Raw genomic sequence first — 21,746 nt, forward strand, 5'->3', positions numbered from 1 at the left:
GCCTGATAAAGGCAATGGACGCAGACACCTGCAGCATTTGCTTGGACACCATTTGTGGGGGAGTTGTGGGGGAGACGGAGGGGGGAGAGGGTGTGTGGGGGAGTTGTGGGGGGAGGGGAGAGAGGGTGTGTGAGGTTGAGGGTTTGAGCACTTAGTACTATTGAACAGTTTAATACACCCATTGTGTAGCAGAAAAAATACTTGAGTGGACATTCCTTATTGCATATGTGTCATTTATTGCTATACAGTGCATAGTGTACATGTACTCCCACACCCAGTGCCCCTGTCCCACTTCCATGTAACCCTCTGCACCCATGTGTCTTAGAAACATTGTCCAATCACAGGCTGGGCACAGCACGTCCCTCCTGTGCATCGGCACTGCGATGATGTGTGCCCACATCTTCTTCATCCCCTTCATCATCACCTGGTGGTTGCAGTTCAATGTCAGGGGTCAGGGGCACGTTGTATCAAATACACATGTGCAGCATGACACATGCCATGATGATCTTGGCCACCTTCTAATGCCTGTAGAAGAGTGCCCCACCCGACCGGCTAAGGCAGCGAAAAAAGTGCCTTCAACAGGCCAAAGGTCTGCTCGATGACCACACGGGTACGGGTATGGGAACGATTGGAGTCCTCCTCGTGCCTGTTCTGCGGGTTTCGGACAGGGGTGAGGAGCCACGGCTTCAAGGGATAGCCACTATCACCTGCATGTGAGCAAAAAAAGGTATGTGTTAGTCGATACATGATGGACAGCTGTACTTATCACACATGCCTGCAGATATTTGTTGGTCACATGCACATATCCCTGGTTGTATGCACACATTTTTCATTCCCTCAATGTGTGCTATGCAATGGTTTTATGGTGTAAATTGCATCTTCAAGATGATACATGGTGTACACTGCCTTGATGTTGCTCATGCATTGTGGACGCTTACTGCTGTGTTTGTGATATATATGTGATGTCTGGTGTTCTGTATGATTTTCTGATTGGCAGCGTTGGCAGTAGTCTCTGCATTTTTTGGCAATCAGCGCTGATTATTCCCATGGTGACATGCTGCACTTCTGTGGTGGTGGCCCTGTGACAAGCATTGGATTCCCTTGGTGGTTTTGTTTAGTGCATTCTCATGGATGCTTGTCCAGTGTAGACATTTACATGGTGAATACTCACAACATGTTGCTGGATTGTGTTATGGAGGGTGAGGTCCTATCATGGGTGATGCACGTGATGTGGGGTGGTTTTAAGTTTCGCATGCTGTGATAGGTGCGCAGCTCACTTTATTGCTATGGAAATTGGTTGTCATGTTCAGTTTGGGATGCTTTGGGCCACAGTGTTTTGGGATGTGCACATCGTGCTGTCACCGCAACAATGACACCATGGTGGTGTGTGCATCTATCCCCCCATTTAACTGCCATGTGCCTGTCATGCAACTTACCAAGCAGCCAGACACGTCGTCCTGCATGTCGCTCCATGTAGTGTGGTAGCGTGGAGTTGCGCAGGACCATTGAGTCATGCGTTGATCCAGAGAATCGGGCACAACAATGTGTGATGATCTTGCTGGAGTCACATACCATCTGTACATTGATTGAGTGATATTGCTTACGATTGCGGTACACCTGCTCTGTTGCATGTGGGATCACCAATTCCACATGGGTGCAGTCAAGTGCACCAATACAATTTGGTATGCCTGCCAGTGCATGGAAGCCAACTTTGGTGTCAAAGATGTCCTGGGGAGTCCGTGGTAGGGATTTGTAGTCCCTTGTGTGCTTCAGGAGGGCATCCAGCACTTGGTTCAGCATGCGAGAAAATAAGGGTTGTGATATGTCATTCATGTGCCTCACTGTGTGCTGGTAGGTGCCTGTGGCCAGGAAGTGGAGCACTGACACTAGCGTCAGTAGAGGGGGGATGGCGGTGTGTATTTCAATAAGGCTGACAATGTCGCCATGTATCATGTCCACAATGGTGGTGAGGGTGTCTCGGACCAGACGGTACAGGGTGTGGATTTGCTGAGGGGTTAGGTTGAATGGACTGGCTCTGATGCGAGGGATTGTGGGCTGCCTGCGTGGTACCACTGGCTGCACTGGTGGGGCTTGCTGGACCTGTCTCACCCTCCTTCTCCTGCGTCTCCTCTGTGGTGCCTGCTGTTGTTGTTGTTGTTGCTGGTGTAGCAAAGCAACCATGTCCTCCAGCCCCAGTATTGCTACTACTAGTGGAATCATTATGGTGTGGGAAGGGGTGTGGTGTGTGGGTGTGCTCCTTTTGTGCTGGCCCAGACTCCATTGCCTCCACCTGTGCTGATTGTGTGCACCTGTGGCAGTTGGGAACACTGCACATAGCAGTTTACGGGTGGTTCGCGATGCCGGTATTGCCGGCATGCCGGTATCCCATATTAGCGCCTTCATGATGCTGGTATTTCCATGTACACCTGACTTGTGATCTGCTCCTGTTAGCGGCATACCCGCACCCACACCTCTATTAGCGACAACGGTATTAGCGCCTGTTATGCTTGATTTATGCTTGATTCAAAATGGCGCAGGCGCGCAATGCATTCTGGGAGCGCTCGGAGCCATGTTGGATATTTACTTCACACTGCAGTGAAAGGCTGCACACATTTTGCTGAAGTGTTAGATTCACAGTGCTGAGACAAACATGCTTTTCCAAACCTGGCATGCGGTCAAGGCCATTTCTGCTGGGAAAGCTAACGTTGTTATGGCTTGCTACTGTTCTCCGTGTAGCGTGTTTTTAGAGCCGGGAGGCCCTGCGTTCCTTGAGGGGAGATCTCGATTGACCCAGCTGGCAAACGACGGCTGTTCCTCAACTGCGCAGGTGCAATTTCCAGAATGTTTGAGAATTCACTCCCCATTGTGGAGTGTGTATATATGCGGAAACCCGGAGGGGGTCAGGTGAGACTTCAGCCAGAGAAGGATGCTTACGTCTGGCCTTCCTGTGAGCTGTGGTACTCTCGGCCTGGCTGTCCCCGGGGTCTTGCAGCCGCTTCTGGACGAGATGAGGACTTCTATTACGCTCACGGTGATATATTTCTTTTTGACTTCTTTACTTCTTCTGAGATCTATGTCCATTTATTCTATGTCTATTTCTATGTACTTGTAATCTTTGAATAAATAGCCGTAAAGAGCTGATTTATCTTCTCAGAGTGCATGGTTGTGAGTTATTGCGTCTGTCTGTTTATGGTTCAAAGTACTTGCTCTATAATTGCATTGATGATTTATGGTTGTTTCGTGCACTTTTCGGGGGAGAGCAGTACATTTTTGGCGTCACGAACAGGATTGCTCGTGATGAATTGTTCCGAGTGTCCAAGAATCTGTTGAAACGTAGATAGGATTTGGTTGTCGTGTAAGTGAAGTTTTTGAATAGTGAAGTTTTTTTTCTCCTTGTTTAAGTGTTTGAGTGCCTGTGGGAGTGATTGCAGTGTGGAGAAGAAAATATATAGGTTCAACGAGGTTTTGCTTTGCTTGCGAGAATGAGTAGTTTGTTCAAGAAGAAGAACGTTACCGCTGGCGGTGACTGTTCTGATGTTGTTATTCCAGGTTGGACTAAGAGTCCATATGATAAGTTGGCTCAGGCATGGGCATGTGTTGCTGGTTTAAGTGAGACTTGGGATCAAGGATTGGGAGTTGCCGATCCGACTGATGTAATTGCATGCTTGCAACAAGTTCCGGTAGAACGTGGTAAAGAATGTGCGGCATTAGGTAGGCGAGGTTGGGTTCTTTTGCATGCTTATAGGAAAATACATCAGATGAAAGTGGACATGAAAAATGAGGTTTTGCGATTAGAGAGAGAGCTAGCTGCAGAACGGCAGACTGCGTTAATGCAGCAGATTCAAATGAAATTGTTTAAAGCTAAGGCCGACACATATCAGGCGGTGGCCGAGAGGGCAGCAGTCAGAGTAGCGCAGTATATGTATAGGAAAAGACGGGGAGGGGTCAACAAAAGAAAGGTGGCAACTGTAATCGCTACCGCTGGCGTAGACTGGGATCCGGACAAATGGGAAGGTGATATTTGATTCGACCAGTCTAGAAAGTAGTTCCGCAGAAGAGTCTGACCCCAAACCAGAGTTGAAACAGAAAACAGCGGCGGCGAAGCCTGTTAGAAGGCGACGAGCCGGACCACACCCGCAGAATCCTGGTGGTGGTATGGTGGATTTAAGCACTTTTGAAGATTACACACAACAGGAGGTTGGGGAAATGATTACCCGTTTGAGTAAAAAATCAGGGGAAGCTTTTTTGACATGGATGGTGAGATTGCTAGACGGGGGTGCTGCAGGGTTGTTGGTAGATTCTACTGATTCACTGCGTTTTTTACCCCTGTCAATTGACACCAATGTACAGGAGGTCTTAAGAGCAGGATCGCCCCCTGACGCAAATGGTCAAGATACGCAGGTGTCTTTGTTGCACCTGATAGCCCAAGCATGTAACCGTAAATACCCTATTACCACAGATTGGCCCAGTGAAGAAACGAAGTGGGATACGTTGAGAGAAGTAATTCAAAAAGTGTGAGAGCATGCTATGAAAGAGGCGATTCACATAGACGCTCCTGATCACACGGGGGCCATGCCGCTCTCAGTTTCAACACGAAACATGGTGATTAGAACTGCGCCACCTGCATACAAAAGTATCATTATGACTTTGCTCGTAGGCATGACGGGCAAGGCTACTGATGAGGTAGCAGATGCCATTCGGCAATGTGCAGATTTGGGAGGGTGGGATAAGAGCGATAACAAGCCACGGGAGAGAGGGGGGCGTAGTGAGAGAAGAACTGAAGGCAGGCGGCAAGATAGCAGAGACTCCTGAGTGTCCCGAAAAGACATGTTTTTGGCTTTGTTAAAAGATGGTGTGCCACATGAAGAAATTGATGGCATCGAAACCAGAGTAATGTATGAATTATACAAAAAACGAGGACTTGCAGCAAAAGAGCGCTATAAATAGGTTAAGAAACAAGTAGTCACCACACCAAAGGGGGACACCTCACCTTCTGCTCCCCCTGCGGAAGAACAAGACAAAGGGTCTATGGGGACACCTTCCCCGTACCAGCCGACATACGCTGATTTAAGAAAGGTGGTGAGTGCGATGTTAGAGGCGGAGACGAGTCACACTCATTGGAAGTTTGACTAGGGCTTCGGCCAAGCTCCGGCAGCGTCTGCCCGCATAAAAGTGGATAGGCGGCCTCATGTTGATGTTAAGATTTTTTGGGGGCCAGGAAACACACAAGGGGGGCGAGCATTGATAGACACCGGGGAGGAGGCCTCTTTGATTCATGGTAATCCGACACGATTTAAAGGCAAACAGTTTACAATTACAGGTTTAGGGGGAAAGGAGACCCCCGCAGTGCAAACGCGAGTGGAGATGAAAATAGGCAATTTAAAGAGGCAGAAATACCAAGTGTTGATTGTCCCGATACCTGAGTATATAATTGGCTTTGACCTTTTGGCAGGGCTAACCTTGGGACTTGGCGGTAAAACGTACCAGTTTGGGGTGAGTGCATTAATTTGTACACCCATTACCGTAGGCAAATTGAAGATGCCCCCGGTGCAAGTGCCAGTTGCAACCAAGCGGGTAGCAATGAAACAATACCGCATTCCTGGGGGGCACAAGGAGATTTCAGATACCATCAAAGAGTACGTGGAGGCGGGTGTATTACGCCCTATTACCACCTCATAGAACAATCCGCTCTGGCCTATTAAAAAGGGAGATGGGTCGTGGAGGATGACGTGGATTACAGGGAGTTAAATAAACACACTCCTCCCTTAGTGCCCGCAGTCCCAGATGCTATTACTTTGATTGAAAATGTCCAAATGTTTGAGGGGACTTGGTATGCAGTGATCGATTTAGCTAATGCATTTTTCTCCGTGCCAATTGCTGATGAGTGTCAAGAACAGTTTGCATTTACGTGGGGTGGACATCAGTACACTTTCACGAGACTACCCATGGGGTACATGCATAGCCCGACTATCTGTCACCGGCTGGTGGCAGAGCACTTAGACAAGATACCGTGTAAACCCGACATACAAATCTCTCATTACATTGATGATATTTTGATCCAGGGCAAGGATGAGCACAGCGTGCAAAGTCAGCTAGATGTCCTTATAGAAGGATTGAAGAAGGAAGGGTGGGAGATTAATCCGAGTAAATTTCAAGGTCCAGCTGAAACAGTGATATTCCTAGGGATTCAGTGGCATCATGGGCATCGAGAAATGGTGCCAAAAGCTCGACAGAAAATACTTGAATTCACTACTCCAACGAGCAAAAAGCAAGCTCAGCAGTTTATAGGACTGTTTGGCTTTTGGAGACAGCACATTACGCATTTAGGGCAGATATTGGCCCCCCTCTACAAAGTGACACGAAAGAAATATGAGTTTCAGTGGGGGGAAGAGCAGCAGAGATCCTTTGAGATGGCGAAAGACACCGTGCAGCAGGTGCTTGATTTATGGCCCTTGAAGGAAGGCGAAGTGGAATTAAATGTGTCTGTGCAAGACAATTATGTTAACTGGAGTGTGTGGCAGAAACAAGACAGGAAACGTGTGCCATTAGGGTTTTGGAGTCGTAAGTTGCCTGATGCTGGTAACTTGTATACTCCGTTTGAGAAGCAATTGTTGGCATGTTATTGGGCTCTTGTTGATACTGAGCAGATGACCTTGGGTCATGATGTATTCATGAGACCTGAAATACCAATCATGCAGTGGGTACTGAGCTCTCCTAAAACACATCGTATAGGACATGCTCAAGAAGCCAGCATAATTAAGTGGAAATGGTATATTCAAGACAGAGCCAAATCAGGAAAGGGTGGAGTGGCAAAATTACATGAGCAAGTAGCCAACATACTGCCCTCAGATTACATACCACCGGAGGTGCCTGAAAAACTTGTGTCTCCCGTGAAATGGGGAGTCCCTTACAGTGATTTGACCGTGGAGCAAACAGAGCATGCTTGGTTCACGGATGGTTCAGCTCGATACGTGGGAACTGAGCGGTACTGGAAAGCAGTGTCGTACAATCCCAAAACAAAAAAGATGTTGACAACGACAGGGAAAGGAAAGAGCAGTCAGTTTGCAGAACTTTACCCAGTTAACCAAGCATTGAGACAAGAGACCCCTGGTCAATGTCATGTGTACACAGATTCATAGTCAGTGGTGAATGGATTGGCAGTGTGGTTGCCTACTTGGCAAAAGAATGGATGGAAGATTCATTCAAAAGAATTGTGGGGAAAGGAACTATGGCAAGATATTGCAGAGATGTTGTTACAAAGTGAAGTCCCTTTATATCATGTGGACGCACATTGTGCCACAGATTCATTAGAACGTTGGTTTAATTCTGTTGCAGACGAACACACCAAGATTGCAACAATGGATGCAGAGGCTCGGGAAGACGATATGGAGGGTTTGGCCAAATGGGCCCATCAGAAAAGTGGGCACCTTGGAGAAAAGGCTACTATCAGGTGGGCACAAGCTCGAGGCATCAGTCTTCCGTTAGAACTAGTGAAAACAATTATTTTGCAGTGTCCCGTGTGCCAACACCAATTGCATAGACCTATACCTCAAATTGTTCGAGGCACATTGAGAAGAGGAAAATTACCAGGTCAAATTTGGCAGATTGATTATATCGGTCCTATGCCAAACAGCAGAGGTTGTCAGTATGCATGCACTATTGTAGATACATACTCGGGATATTTGATGGTTTTGCTGTGCAAACGTGCAACCCAATTGAACACCATCAGGTTGTTAGATCAGATCATATTACATTATGGAGTGCCTTTGCAGATTCAAAGTGACAATGGGTCACATTTCAAAGGCAAATTGATCCAAGAATTTTGTCAGGAAAAGAGCATTGAGTGAATTGACCACATCCCCTACCATTCAGCTGCGGCAGGGCTAATTGAACGAATGAATGGGTTACTGAAAGAACAGTTGCGCAAATCTGGAGACGGCAGTTTGGCAGGCTGGCGTGATTGTGTGTTTGATGCGGTGCAAGTGTTGAACAATAGGCCTGTGTATGAACATGAAACTCCTTTGATGCGATTAATGACTCCTAATTTACAGGTTCAACCCAATTCAGTTAGAGAAACATTGTTGTACTGGGAAATTACGCCAGGTTCTTTAGCTCCCTATTGAGCAACTCTAGAGTCAGCAGGGGTAGACTTGCATTCCAATGAAGAAATCAGATTAGATCCAAGAGGAATAGTTGTCATTGAAACAGGGATTGGAGTACAGATTCCCCCAGAGCATATGGGATGGATTGCCCCTGGATCTGGCCTAGCATTGAAGGGAGTTTAAGTGTTGGGAGGGGTAATTGATGCTGATTACCAAGGCGAGTTTAAAGTCATCTTAATGAATAGTGGGGATCAATTGTTATCAATACACAAGGGTGATTGAGTGGCCCAATTGATAGTCATTCCCATTAAATTGTCCATGATTAAGAAAGGGGAGCCTCCTACAGTGTTAACTACCCGTGGGGATCGCGGTTTTGGCTCTTCAGACAGTATGGTACCGGGTGCAAAGGTGTGGGTGGAAAAGCCAAGTGGCCCACCAGTGCCAGCAGATGTCATTGCTCCAGGCAAAGATCAAGTAGTTTTAGTTATGGAGCCTGGTAGAAAGAAATGGCAATACGTACACGCAGACAAATGTTACCTGAGAGAGTGATGTGCAACACTGATATCTCTTTTCTGGGTTTGCTTTGTAGATCCTGGGTCTGGTTGGTGTGACTGTGGCACTAAATGGACTCCCATTTGGGCGAATTAAACGATCTTCTGTTACCAGTGACAAATGTCACATCTGTGCCAGTGATCAAGGGGATACTGATAGTGATGAATAATGTTGTCCCCAAGCAGCCCTATGCCAGTGCCGACAAGCCCGCCAGACCAAAGACATGGATCCGTGATATGCGACAAACACATCAGGAGCAAGTGAAAACGACCTTGATGCCAGCTGTGCAGGAGCCCTTTGTAGGAAGGAGGAAACACTCTCCTATGATCACCCAAGAAGAGAATATGTGGATATATCTGGCACAGCAAGTACTGAATATATCACACTTTTGTCTTTCTGATGTGCCCAATGCTGAAGCTTTATTGACTACATGTTTAGTAGCGGTGCCGACGCCTGTTCCGGTTTAAAAGCATATCTTCGGCGTCACACATAATGATTCTTTAGTTCAAGACTCAGACATTAGACAATCTTTTTCAGTTTATGAATATTGTCGGTTCTGCCAAGAGACTGACAGAAAATGGAGAAATTTGACACGTGTTATCACTTAAAACATAACTCAAGGTGATGTGTGTTATATTATGACGTGCAAGGCACAAGAAATTGGTAAATGCAGGCAAATAGAGTTGAACAATCAGTATAATCACACTACGTTGGAGAGGAGACTGTGTTCGTGAATGTCACGCAAATGTACCAGTGTAAATAACACTATGGGCCTCATTAGGACTCCGGCGCTAAACCATGGTGCTATTAGCATCATGGTCCATGCCGGAGTCCGCCATGGCGGAATGGGGAATTACCACCCAATACCGAGGTTGGTGGGGCGGTAATTCCCCATGCCGCCATGGCCCTTCCCCATTCCCATTTTTACCCCATAGGGCTCAATGGGAATGGGGAAGACACTAATTACGGTACCGCAAATTGCGGTACCATAATTAGCACCAAGGTCCCTTTGCGGGTCCCTACTTTAACGGCTGGTAAAACCAGCCGTTAAGGTCGGGTCCCGCAAAGGGACCTCGTAATTAGGCGCTAAGTGTTTAAGGCGCCGCAGCCTTTTACGGCGCCGTTAAACACTTAGCGCCTGGGTCATAATGAGGCCCTATGTCTTGCAATCATACAGTGATAACTGCTAGTCATTTGAATCATGTGAAACTTCCAACAGGATGGCTCTTTTCATGTGGTAACATTACATATACTTATATTCCAGCTAACATTTCTGGAGGTCCATGTGCTTTGACTCGATTAGGACTAATGATGTTTCCTTTGCACTCAACGATAACTCGAGGTAAAAGGTCAACCTTTGAATCTTTAGGGCTATCTCCTGACTGTGATTCACATGGACATTTGCTATCTGAAGCTGAGGTTCTAGCATTAACCCTTTCATTAGTAGGTGTTTGGGGTTTAGCTGCTGGAGGTTACAAATCTTTGATGAAATTAGCGTGTTTAGTAGTTAAAAGTCTTAATCATACTTCGCAGGCTTAGAAGAATTACTCCTTGATAGTCAAGTTATTAGAAAAGCAACTTTGCGGAACAGAGCTGCTGTTGATTATCTATTGCTGAAACATAATTTAGGGTGTAACGAATTTGAAGGTATGTGTTGTTTCAATTTAAGTGACCATTCACGATCTATTGAAAGGATCATGCAATTAAATTTTATGAAAAGGCGTTGATCTGAACGGTGTCTCTGCATTACGCTAAGAGAATGGAAATGCTGAATATGATGTAAGTTTTACTTTTGACCATTTATATAGATCGACGACTCAATTTATCATTAGCCCGCCATTATTGCTAGCTTACATTGTACTGGGTTCTTCTTTGTGGCATATTGCAATGACACGCAAGTACAACCTGTGTGTGTGTACTTGTCTTTGTTCTCGGGCACATGGGCAGTCCAGCATCGAGATGCATGTAGCCCACCACTCGTTCCCCCAGGTTCAACGCTAATATTTTATTAAAATGCCGTCTATGTGTTATTTGAATTGTAGCGTCAGCTTCCTCATCCCATTTCGAGCGAAACATACTCCATAGCACTAACCTCTGAATATAATTGTGGACACGTTTTCACATGGTTTTCTCTGTGTTGCCATTGTTTCACGTCTGTGTTCATGATTAGTTTTAACGCAGGGCAGAATTAATCGCTAAAATGATACATTTTAATAAAGATCGCCTATTGAGACACATTTCTGTTATGTTTTTCAAACAGCTACATCGTGCCTTTCTGCGATTGTCATCGATTCCAGATCCCAACAGACAGGTTTTTCAACCGCCGGCTGCAGATACATTTGAATGGCTGGGTCACAGTGACCCTTTTTTGGGATGATCGACACGGGCCCATATGCCCTTATGCGGCACCAGCGAAAAGGAGCAACTTCACATAATTTACGGTGGACTAGCGCCAAGCTGATGCCCAAGCCTTGCGATTTACAGTGCGTCTGATGCGCTTCTTATACCTACACAAAAGGAACACTGCGTGACTCACAACAAATATTTGTGGACCGAGAAAAAACAGAGAAAAAAGAAAAAAATTACCTATTTCATTGGAAATGGCAATTGCCGGATGTTGTCGGAGCGTTGATTGTTAAATAAAAGTACTTTAAAAATTGTACTGTTTTGCTATTTTCTTTTAAAGTATAGTTTTGTATTCCGAATTGTGATGCGCTGTGTTGTGGGTTGATGTGTGTTGATTTCCGGGTTCTGCGTCACGTCACGTAGGTGATGACTGGGCGCGTTTGGCTACGCTGCCTAGTAACGTCATGGAGATAGGTGGAGAATATCACAGGTTTGGTGATGTCAGCCTCAGGGGCGGGGGATATGATTTAGTGCTGCCAGGGCAGTCCACCTTGGGCGATGCGGCAACTGATCAGATTATCACAAGATGGCCGCGCCCTGCTGCCTGATTTCGCATGTGTACAAAAGAGGAAAACTACGGTAAGGTGCATTGGAAATGTTTGTGCGATCGATCAACGTATACTTAAAAACACATGCCCGAACCATCAGTACAATAATATTTTTGAGCGCACTATTCCTTTACAGAAGGGCTATAATACAAGCCAAGGAGCTGGAAGAAGCTCAGATCTTTATGTTGAACACCAATTTTGTGGTTGCTGACATCCCTACACATTATTATTATTATATTATTATTTGCATTTTTAACGCGCTCACACAGCCCGCGGGCATCGAGGCGCTGTTACAGGAATAGTTTTGTTGAGTATTTTTTTGTTGCGTATTTATAACGCACTTAAATACCCAGAGGTGTCTAAGCGTGGACCTGAGCTATCATCCCAGGACCTCTTTAGATGTGAGGACAAGCATAGGTTTTGGACACAGACATACTTTTAAGTTGAACTCAAGGACACAGATGATCATTTGTTTTTTTAGGTAGGGAAATTCCACCTCAGTATAGGGAAAGTAAGGCCTTCTCCCATCCTGACATTTAAGCTATTTTGTTTGAACTTTGAATCTGTTCTCTGTGTCTTGCTTCATGATGCCTTTACACATTATATTGGTTAACATTTGAGCAATTCCACCTAATTCGATCACCCTGATTGTTAACAATATATTGGCCTGTCAATTTGGTGAGTTTAACTTCAGCCTGCACTTTTATATGTATCTCTATGCAAGCATGATCACTCTATGGACTGGGAAACACCTTTGAATATAAAATCCTATCTTTCAATTTAGGATTAACACACACATAATTCACATTACTATGTGCAAGATGATTATATGTCAAGATCGGAGGCTAGGATTATGCTCAACTCTTCTCTTTGCTTCTCGAGCAGTTTATATCAACAAACACAACTCAAGTACAAACATAAACCAAAAAAACAACAACATCCATGAAAACAAGTATATTTCGGGGTTGGAACTTGATAGCCTATTTCTCCACATGCTCCCATTCCAGCCAAACACGCTGCTTGTCTCCTTTAACCTCTCCTGCCCAACTGCCTTTCTCCTCTCTCTATGCTGAAAAGTACCTTTTCATTAGGTTTCTGTACAGTGTGTGTGTGAGCGCGTAGCTTGATTAGTGCGCAGCGATCAACCCGGAACGCTTACATATCGTGTTGGGAGGAGAGTCGCGCAGTGAGGCGGAGCAGTTCTGCGGTTCAGTTTGCTGTGGAGTGCGATGGGACCGCTGCTCCGGTGCCCACTTGTTTCAGTTCCCTGTAGCGCGGTTAAGGGGCAGCGTGAGGCGGAAGTCGCGACGATGCCCGACGGGACCCCAGCGGTTCCGGTGCTCACCAGCGTACTCCCTACCAGCCGCTACCGTTCAGAGTGGTGGCACTGCCACTGATTTCAGGATCGCAGCTCCGAGCACTTGGAGAGCAGTTAGCCTAGAAGGTTAGAGCGCATCCACTGAGCGCTGCCTATCGAGCGTGAGCTCGAATGTCTTTGGTAATCCTCCATCGCGGCAGGTATATCAACGGGCAAGACCCAAGAGAATTGGTCAGCTCACTGAGCTGAGACACCCTGCATAAAGACCTAAGTAACTCTGCGCTTCTTGATAAGCAGCTGTTATCAATACTTGCTCGCATTTAGTGAAAGGGCAGCCCCAAGCATGCTACAGTTACTCACCCAGTCCCTGACAATTAACTAGAGCCTACAGGATGAGTAGGACAGCCAGAATCTCCAGTGAAAATTTGAAGGAGCCGCGCACAATCCACAGCAGACTGGACCTCGGCATGGCACACGTTGCAGAAAGCCATCTGCGTGGGCCTGGGACGGGACAGCAAGCAGCTGAGTCTGTTGGAAGAGTGGATTGCCTTCTCACAAGGCATGCAAGAGTTGAGGGACAAAGCCCCAAGGGAACCTGTAGTCAGCCCTGAGAAAGGGAGAAGAAAGTCAGCTCTCCCAAAAGCACCGAGAGGACGCAGGAAGGCGAAACTGTAACTCCCGGAACTGCAAACGGACAGTTCCGCGCACGTCAGCGTTTTGCTTCCCCGGTCTACAAACACTGCAGCAATGCGCTGCCAATCTCAATTGAAAACATACACATAGGCATGCCTAAGCTGACTACGTGCACTATCATGCAAAGTTGCGCTATGCTGTTAGACCAAATCGCACGCGCCAGAACAAAGACAGCAATTACTAATCTGCTGCTCGAGCAGCAAAGAAGGAGGAAGTTATGAGGAGGACTCATGAAGTGATGGGACCGGAGCGCCGTAACTCAGGGACTGACACACGCGATTCAAAGTTCAAAGACTACATTATCATAGAAAACTGTTTTTTTCTTGAAATTGTGTTGAATGTTTTATTGTTAAAAATGCAGCTTGAGCTTTCATTGGTCTTGACATAGAATCTGTATTACTCCATGTATAATTCTGTAGCCCTTCTTCATTGTATATCTCGCCCATAAAACACAAGCCTATTTATTTTAAAATGGTTTTATTGGCATTTAAATAACAGATACAGTATTACAACCAATCGCATAGTGCCGTTGTTCTCCGTGTTAGCAATAGCTGTTTACAGTAACAAAATAACACATTAACAAACAAGAACCGTCTTCACATGTTTTACAGTGGGCCGTAACCAGTGTCCCTCTTTGACTCGGTTGGGGGTATGGTTGACAACAAACTCCACTCCTGGGTGGGGGGTAGCTTACAGGGAAGCACAGTTCACTTATTGGTTTCTATAGCACTTGGTAGACTCCTCATATGGGTCTTGCGTGTTTTCAAGGGGGTTTGTCATCAGACGGGTAGAACATGTCCCATACCAAAGTTTCCCAGGCTTCGTATGCAACACTCACGCTTTCATCGGACATGGATACACCCTCACCCCATATCCTGGTCTCTGCCTCAGCCCAGTGCCCAAACTCTCTGTGCCATCTCACATACTGTGGGCCACCAGCAGACTTCCATGCCATAGCAATAGATCTTTTGGCCAGCATGCACACCATGTCCATAAATGTGACCACATGTTTAACTTTACTCATTCCGGGGTACATGCCTAGTAAGCATTCCTTCGGTGTCCACTTGTATCGCACTACTCCAGCTTTTCTGCAGGCTTGTTCTATTCAGTCCCAGAGCTGTTGCACCTGCCCGCATTCCCAGAACATGTGTATTAGCCCCGCTTCTCCCATGTTACACCAAGGGCATGCTGGGCGAGCAGCACTACTAAATTTGGCCAACCTATGCAGTGTCATATATGTACAGTACAAGACATTTAGTTGATACAATCCAAATCTAGCATTTCCAGACACTTTGCAGGGGAACATCAGTGCTCTCTCTCATTCCTTCTCAGTCATATCTTCACCCAAATCGGTTTCCCACCTAGCCTTCAAAGTCATGCTCTTGGGATTGGCTCTATCTGTCAAATGACTGTATATTCTGGACACTGGCTTCCAGTCGTCACTCAGATTGTACATTAGGGTCAGCAAGGGGGCCGCTTCCGGTTCTTCCGGCCACTTAACCCACCCCTTTTTAGCCACCTGTCTAACCTTTTGGTACCATAGGAACGGCCCCCCAGGCAAACCTTTGCTTTCCCGCAGTGATTCAAACCCTCTGAAAACACCCTCCTCATGCACATCACCCCAAGTGTAGATACCCCACCTTTCCAGTACCTCACCACTGCTAGGTCCGTGCCAACTTTGCAAACATCAGCAGCAATCAGGGTCTCAGGCGAGTAGGGTTGTTTGAGCTGCAGTAGTGCCTTGACTATGTTATTAGAACATTCTATCTATTGGGGGCCTTTATTAATTAGTTCTTATAAAAGAATCCTTCGTCATAGCGTTAATTAGTGGGATGCCCTGAAGCCAGGGCCATCATCACGTGGGAAGGGAGGGGGCTGCAAAGGCATGGGGAGCGGGGCGGGTGGAAGAGGATGAGGGCAGCGAGGCTTAGAGTGTGAACTAGTAAAGTCGTATTACGTTACCTGCTGTGTCCACGCTTCATTTCCAGTGCCATGTGGGAGCAGAAACAGGTTCCTGGTGTTCATTGTCTGCAATAACAGGGAGGACGGAACACTGGCGATGAAGGAGCAGCAGATCCACTCTGCATTTTGAAGGCAGCTGCCGTGTCAGAGCGACGCAAAGCCCGACAAAGATTTCCGTGCAGTGGTAAGCCAGCAGGGGCCACGAACGTGCGCAAAGAGGCGCGGGAGATCAGCAAAGGCCTGCCAGCCCTGGGCACACACAGAAGTGCCAGGAGAGGAGTTTTAATGGTCACACACCCATCCAGTGCTGCTGTCAAGTAAAAGGGAAAGGAGCTGTACATCTACATCAGCAGCCCTAGAGAGGGGCACCACTGCACACATATTGCCATCAGACAACTGGGCAGGACAACAGGTGCCCAAGGTCATAGACCTAGCAAGACAATATTAATCATCATTACAAGAGCTGGAAGAGAAGAGGACATAGTGGCACGAAGAGAGACTAAAGGACAAACGCAGTGCCTGCGCCTAAAGCATCATGTCTGATGCTGAGACCCTCACAGTGCCCATCACGCAACAAGGAGGACTACCGTCACGCCTACAAGACAACCTACCCATGCAGCTACCTACCCATTTCGACATCACAGAAACTAAAAACTTGGGGCCCAGATGGACCAGGTGGACCACAGACTTTGACGTGCACATCAGGGTCATAGGCCCGCTGGATGATGACAAAAAGCACCACCTACTGTCACTGGCCATAGGGCCCAAAGTGAGGGACATTGTGGATGAGCTTGCAACTAATGCCACAGACTCGTATGCTAGTCTGTGGGTGGCACTCACAGAATATTTCACCCCACACAGTAATGTGGACTTTGAGTGCAACATATTACACACTACGAAGTAGAACAGAGGTGAGACGATGGATGCTTTTGTGATGCACCTATGGGTCAGTTTGAAACACTGTGATTTCAACAACTACTCCAACGAGGAAGCTCTACGATCCCAGATCATCGCAGGATGTGAATCCTTGGCATTCCGCAAATGTCTGCTACAGAAACTTTTGTCGCTGGATGAAATAATGCACCTGGCCCGATCGGAGATTGTTACCGTAGACTTCTTCAAATACCGTTTCACCTAATGAGACTTCACCGAATCCATTTCATGGAAATTGGTAGCGGAAATGGTATATGCGTAATGCATAATAGGTGGGGTGTGGGCTAAAGGTACACGTTAGGGTAGGGAGGTGTGATGGGGGCTGTGAGGGGTCTCCCCGGCATTAAAAAAAAAGCAGCAAAAGTTCAAAAGTAGATTTTGTTTTTCGGTGAAGTGGATTCAGTGAAATCTTCATTAGGTGAAATATTTTTGAAGAAATCACATCCATCCATCAGAGACAGCCCTGGAATTGCAGGTAGAGGCCATGAGCAACGTCAAGGTGTCCACCCCATCCTCAGAGGCCCTTAACAAGGTTACCCTATCTGCTACAGATGTAGTTATGAATTACTGCACGAGGGTGCATGCCCTACCCTGGGACAGCAATGCACAGCGTGCAGAGGGCAGAATCAATTCAAGGCTGTGTGACGCATGTCCCGTAGCCATGCCTGTGGGAAAGGGGCAAGTTCTGCAATGCCACGGACACAGGAGAGGGCAATTTCACACCAGATGGGAGTGCCGACACCTATGAACACTCAAATAGACGACACAAAGAAAGGAAGGAGGAGGGGTGCCATCACGAAAAAATATGCTGGAATGGCGTTCACACTGCTCGTCTACTTCTCGACCTCAGAGGAGACCCAAACGATATGTCTGCTGCTTAGTGGAGCAATCTGCGTTGGACAGTGGCTCCAGTTATTCATCTGCAGAAAAACCAAGGAAAACGTGTGGCTCCAGTCATTTAGCTGCAGAAGAACCAAGGGAAAAGTGCTACCTTTACTCTTTAGGGAACCCCACAACCAAAGAGCAGAGCCCCATCTTGCTGCTTCAAGTGAATGGGCTGCCAGCCGAGGTCGTAGTAGATACAGTGGCGACTCAACATCAGTGAAGAGGTCTACATCGGAATTCCATGCACCCCCAAACTCAAGTCGGCAGAAGTGACCATCTACCCCTATGGGTCAAAAACCCCACTACTGTGCAAAGGATACTTTGTGGCTGAGTGCAAGTACAAGAGAAAATCCAAGAAATTACCAATTCATGTGCTGGGAGCAGCGGCGGAAAGCTGCTGCATCCTGAGCTTCAAGGCATCCCTGGACTTGGGACTGATCCATGTCCTACATCAGCCTATGCCACACAAATACATAGACCCCACCACGAGAATGGAACAGCTTTTCCCCACACTCTTCAAAGGATTTGGGAAATTAAAGAACAGACAAATTAAACTGTAGACAGTTGGGGATATGTTTGATGGCGTTATAGATCTCCGCCATCAAACATATCCCCAGCTGTCTACTACAGTGACGATATACTGGTATTTGGGAAAGATCAGGACCAGCATGACAAAACAGGTTGGCGAGGGTGCGCATGGCCCTAGAAGCTGCCCACCTCACGCCCAACACGGAGAAATGTGAATTTACGCAAGGGGACTCTGCAATTCTTTGGGCACATGTTCTCAGCCCAGGGCACGACTTCAGACCCGGAACAAGTAGCCACACTCAACAACACAGATCCTACAACCAACCTATCAGATTTGCGCTCATTCCCCTACCTCGCCCCCACCCTCTGGAATGCCCTACCTCCCACCATCCGTGGCGAGGACTCCCTCACCACCTTCCGCAAAACACTGAAAACTACCCTCTTCACATAAGGACCGACACATCAGCACAAATACTTATCATTTAGGTTTGTAATTATAGCCCAAATGCTATATTTGTAACAACAGTATGATTTCCTGTACTACTCATAATGTGTCAACAATCGCAATCATATGTACCATGTAACTAAGTTATTGCAAGTAACAGCGCCTCAATGCCCCTGGGCTGCTTGCGCGCTATATAAATTTAAATAAATAAAATAAATAAATAAATTCCTGGGGCAAGCAAGTTACTCTACCCGCTAATTTAAGAATAGTGCCTCGGTAAGCAAACCGCTCAGAGTACTCACGAAGAACAGGTTCCTTTTGTGTGGTCTGAGGACTGCCAGGAAGCTTTTTGAATCATTAGCCAGCGCATATTGTCAGCAGATAACCTGGCCTATTTCAATACAGCCAGAGACACCAATCTCACAGTCGATGCAAGTCTGGTGGGACTGGGTGCCATTTTGGTGCAAGTGGACTCAGCATCAGCCGACAAAAGACATAAAATAATAATTTGGCATTTATATAGCGCTACAAACCCTCAGGTATCTGAGCGCTGCTTATTATTACCCACGGTGTGTGGTGCTCATTTATCGACCTTGGAAGGATGAAAGGCTGAGTTTGGCCCCGCCGGGATTCGAACCTGCGTTAGCAGGCTCTGCACCGCTCTACTCGCTGTGCCACTTGACCGACGTCTTGTATGCCAGCAAGTGCCTATCTAAGACAGAACAGGCCTACTCACAGGCCGAGAAGTAAGGGCTGACAGTGGAGCGGGCCTGCAAACACTTTTATTTGTTCCTATACGGAAAGCCGTTCACCATCTGGACGCAGCTCCAAGCCCTACTATTCATCTATGGCAATCCCCAAGCCAAAATGCATCCCATGATTGCCAGGTGGGGTCTGCGATTACAAGACTACTGATTTTAAATAAGACACGGGAAAGAAGAAAATCCTGCAGATTTCTTATCCCGCCATCCTGTTGCCTCTGCAGTGATGGGTCCGATGGTTGCCTACCAATACGTTCACTACATGGTACAGGCTGCAGCCCCAAAAGGGGATGATATCACCAAGATCATTCAGGAGACAAAGAACGACCAGGCAATCCTGATCATTCTCCAGTGCTTAGGGTCAGGAAGGCGGAAACAGGCAAAGCAGGCGGGGGAGGGTGCCTGCCCCGAGGTGCGACGAGACATTGAGAGGCTGCTACTCATCAAGGATACACTAACTTGTTCGTAAGAAGGCTTGCTTTTGAAAGGGACCAAGCTTGTCATCTTCAAATACTAAGATGGAGGATGTTAGACCTTGCACATGAGGGACACATGGGCATAGTATCAACAAGTTGGCCTCTGCGACAGAAGGTGTGGTTCCCTCACTTGGATGGTCAGTTGGAAGCACTCCTCAAAGAATGTGCCACGTGCGCCCCCATTAACCTACATACCAGACCCGAACCCCTGCAGATGACGGAACTGCCAGGGAAGGCATGGGACGAAATCGCCATTGATTTCTTTGGTCCAGTAGGTGGGGCGACTACATGTCAGTAGCCATGGACGAGTAGTCCCCATTTCCACAGATACAGATGGTGAGCTCCACAGCTGCATATCACACTATACCAGCCCTCGACAGGATGTTCACAGCATATGGGGTTCCGCGAGTAGTGAAGTCCGACGACGGGCGCCCGTTCACAGGTCAAGACTTCAGGACATTTGTTGAGTACATGGGATTAAAACATCAGAGATAACCCCCTTTACGCCCTCAAGGTAACGGGACAATGAAGCGTTTCATGAGCAATGAGCAACATAAACTGAAACACCCAGATTGCCCACCTGACCGGAGAACCAGTAGAGAAAGCTCTTGAGGGACAATATCGAAATACGCCACACAGCACCAAGGGAAAAGCCCCCTCTGATATCATGTTTGGGCGCAACATCAGAACATGAGGGCCACACGTTACCTTACCCAACTAAGCCATGTGGATAATTGGGTCCTGTGGGATCGAGATGCCCAAGCCAAGGAGGGGATGAAGCGTCAGGCAGACACCAAAAGAAAGGCTTGTGAAACAAACCTGTATTAGTGAGACATCCTCGCACTCACAAACATACGGTGGCATTCAACAGTGCCCCACTAACCATCATGAAAGTAAAGGAGTTGCTGGTAACAACCAGTGATGAATGATGACACGTGACTCGAAACTCTTCCCATTTCAGGAAGATAACAGGGACAGTGAGACAGCGAGCTGAGTGAGAAGAGACGGACCCAGTGGAGTCCGAAGACCCCTATGAACGAGACAAGGAAGAGCCTGGCAGTGACATGTGGGAGGACCCCTCGCTGGCCCCAGCCCACAAAGGGTCCAAGGGATTCATCCTGGTTGATCCCAGAGGGCCAGGAACAGACTTCTTAGTCTCATTGAAGAAATTGACTAATGATTACTTGTTTGTTTAAAAATGGGTGCGGTTGTGGCATCCTGAAGCCAGGGCCAGTATTACGTGGGAAGGGAGGCGGCCAGAAGGCACGGGGAACCGGGCAGAAGAGGAGGAGTCCAGAAGGCACGGGGAGCCGGTCAGAAGAGGAGGAGTGCAGTGAGGTTTAGAGTGTGAACAAGTAAAGTCGTATTACGTTACCTGCTGTGTCCACGCTTCATTTCCAGTGCTGTGTGGGAGCAGGAATAGGTCCCTGCTGTATGGTGTCCTAAATAATAGGGTGGACATAATAACCTGCAGAAATCTTTCTGTGTATAGTGTTAGGAAGGATTTCTCTTCACTGCACCTTTCTTTCCATTTCAATGGACCCCCAAACTTTTTGCTTTTAATTTTGTATCTGATCTTTTCTTTTTACAGTGCAGTGAAGCCTTAAGCTTCACTACACTGGCTTTTGCTCATATGTTATGAGGAAACTGACATGTCCTTGAGGCTGTCAATACTGGGAAACATTGTTTCCCTTAGTCTAGTTACTCTGTTACTACTTTTAGTAACTTTTTATCACTTATGGTAACTTGTTATCCTTGTACAATGCATCTTAGACACAATTGGATACACTTTTGCCCTAGACTAACACTCAGATGATGTGTGGTTACTCTAGGTGTGTTAAATGGACAAGCTGGTGGCAGCAGTGACTTTTGACAATTTTTTGGTGCATTTCATTTTAGTCTTACCGCGTTTGGCTACTAACTGTGGCTAGTGGTCAAACATGGCCATGCCACGAGAGTTTTCGCTTGTCCTTTGGCCATCTTGTCTTTTAGCGTTCTTCCTGGTCTTTGAGGCCAGGAAAATCCTTATATGGACTTGCCTGGGAAAGCAGAGGCTTTTGGCAGGCTACTGGAGGGCTATGTGTGTTTGCTGCCAGGAAGTGGGCTGAGACTGTCTGGCCCCAATCCACAAACTGGT

General features: G+C 47.0%; 1 long non-coding RNA gene across 1 annotated transcript; it reads right to left on the minus strand.

The window, feature by feature from the left end:
• Positions 1-216: 216 nt before the first annotated feature.
• LOC138527459 (uncharacterized) lies at positions 217-13,719 on the minus strand. The gene is made up of 2 exons (XR_011283930.1): positions 13,287-13,719; positions 217-707 (listed from the first exon to the last, which is right to left on the minus strand). It is a non-coding gene; the product is annotated as an uncharacterized lncRNA (long non-coding RNA).
• Positions 13,720-21,746: the final 8,027 nt, after the last annotated feature.

Source organism: Ambystoma mexicanum, chromosome 14 (assembly GCF_040938575.1).
Source record: "Ambystoma mexicanum isolate Mex_15411 chromosome 14, UKY_AmexF1_1, whole genome shotgun sequence".
Classification (NCBI taxonomy): Eukaryota; Metazoa; Chordata; class Amphibia; order Caudata; family Ambystomatidae; genus Ambystoma; species Ambystoma mexicanum.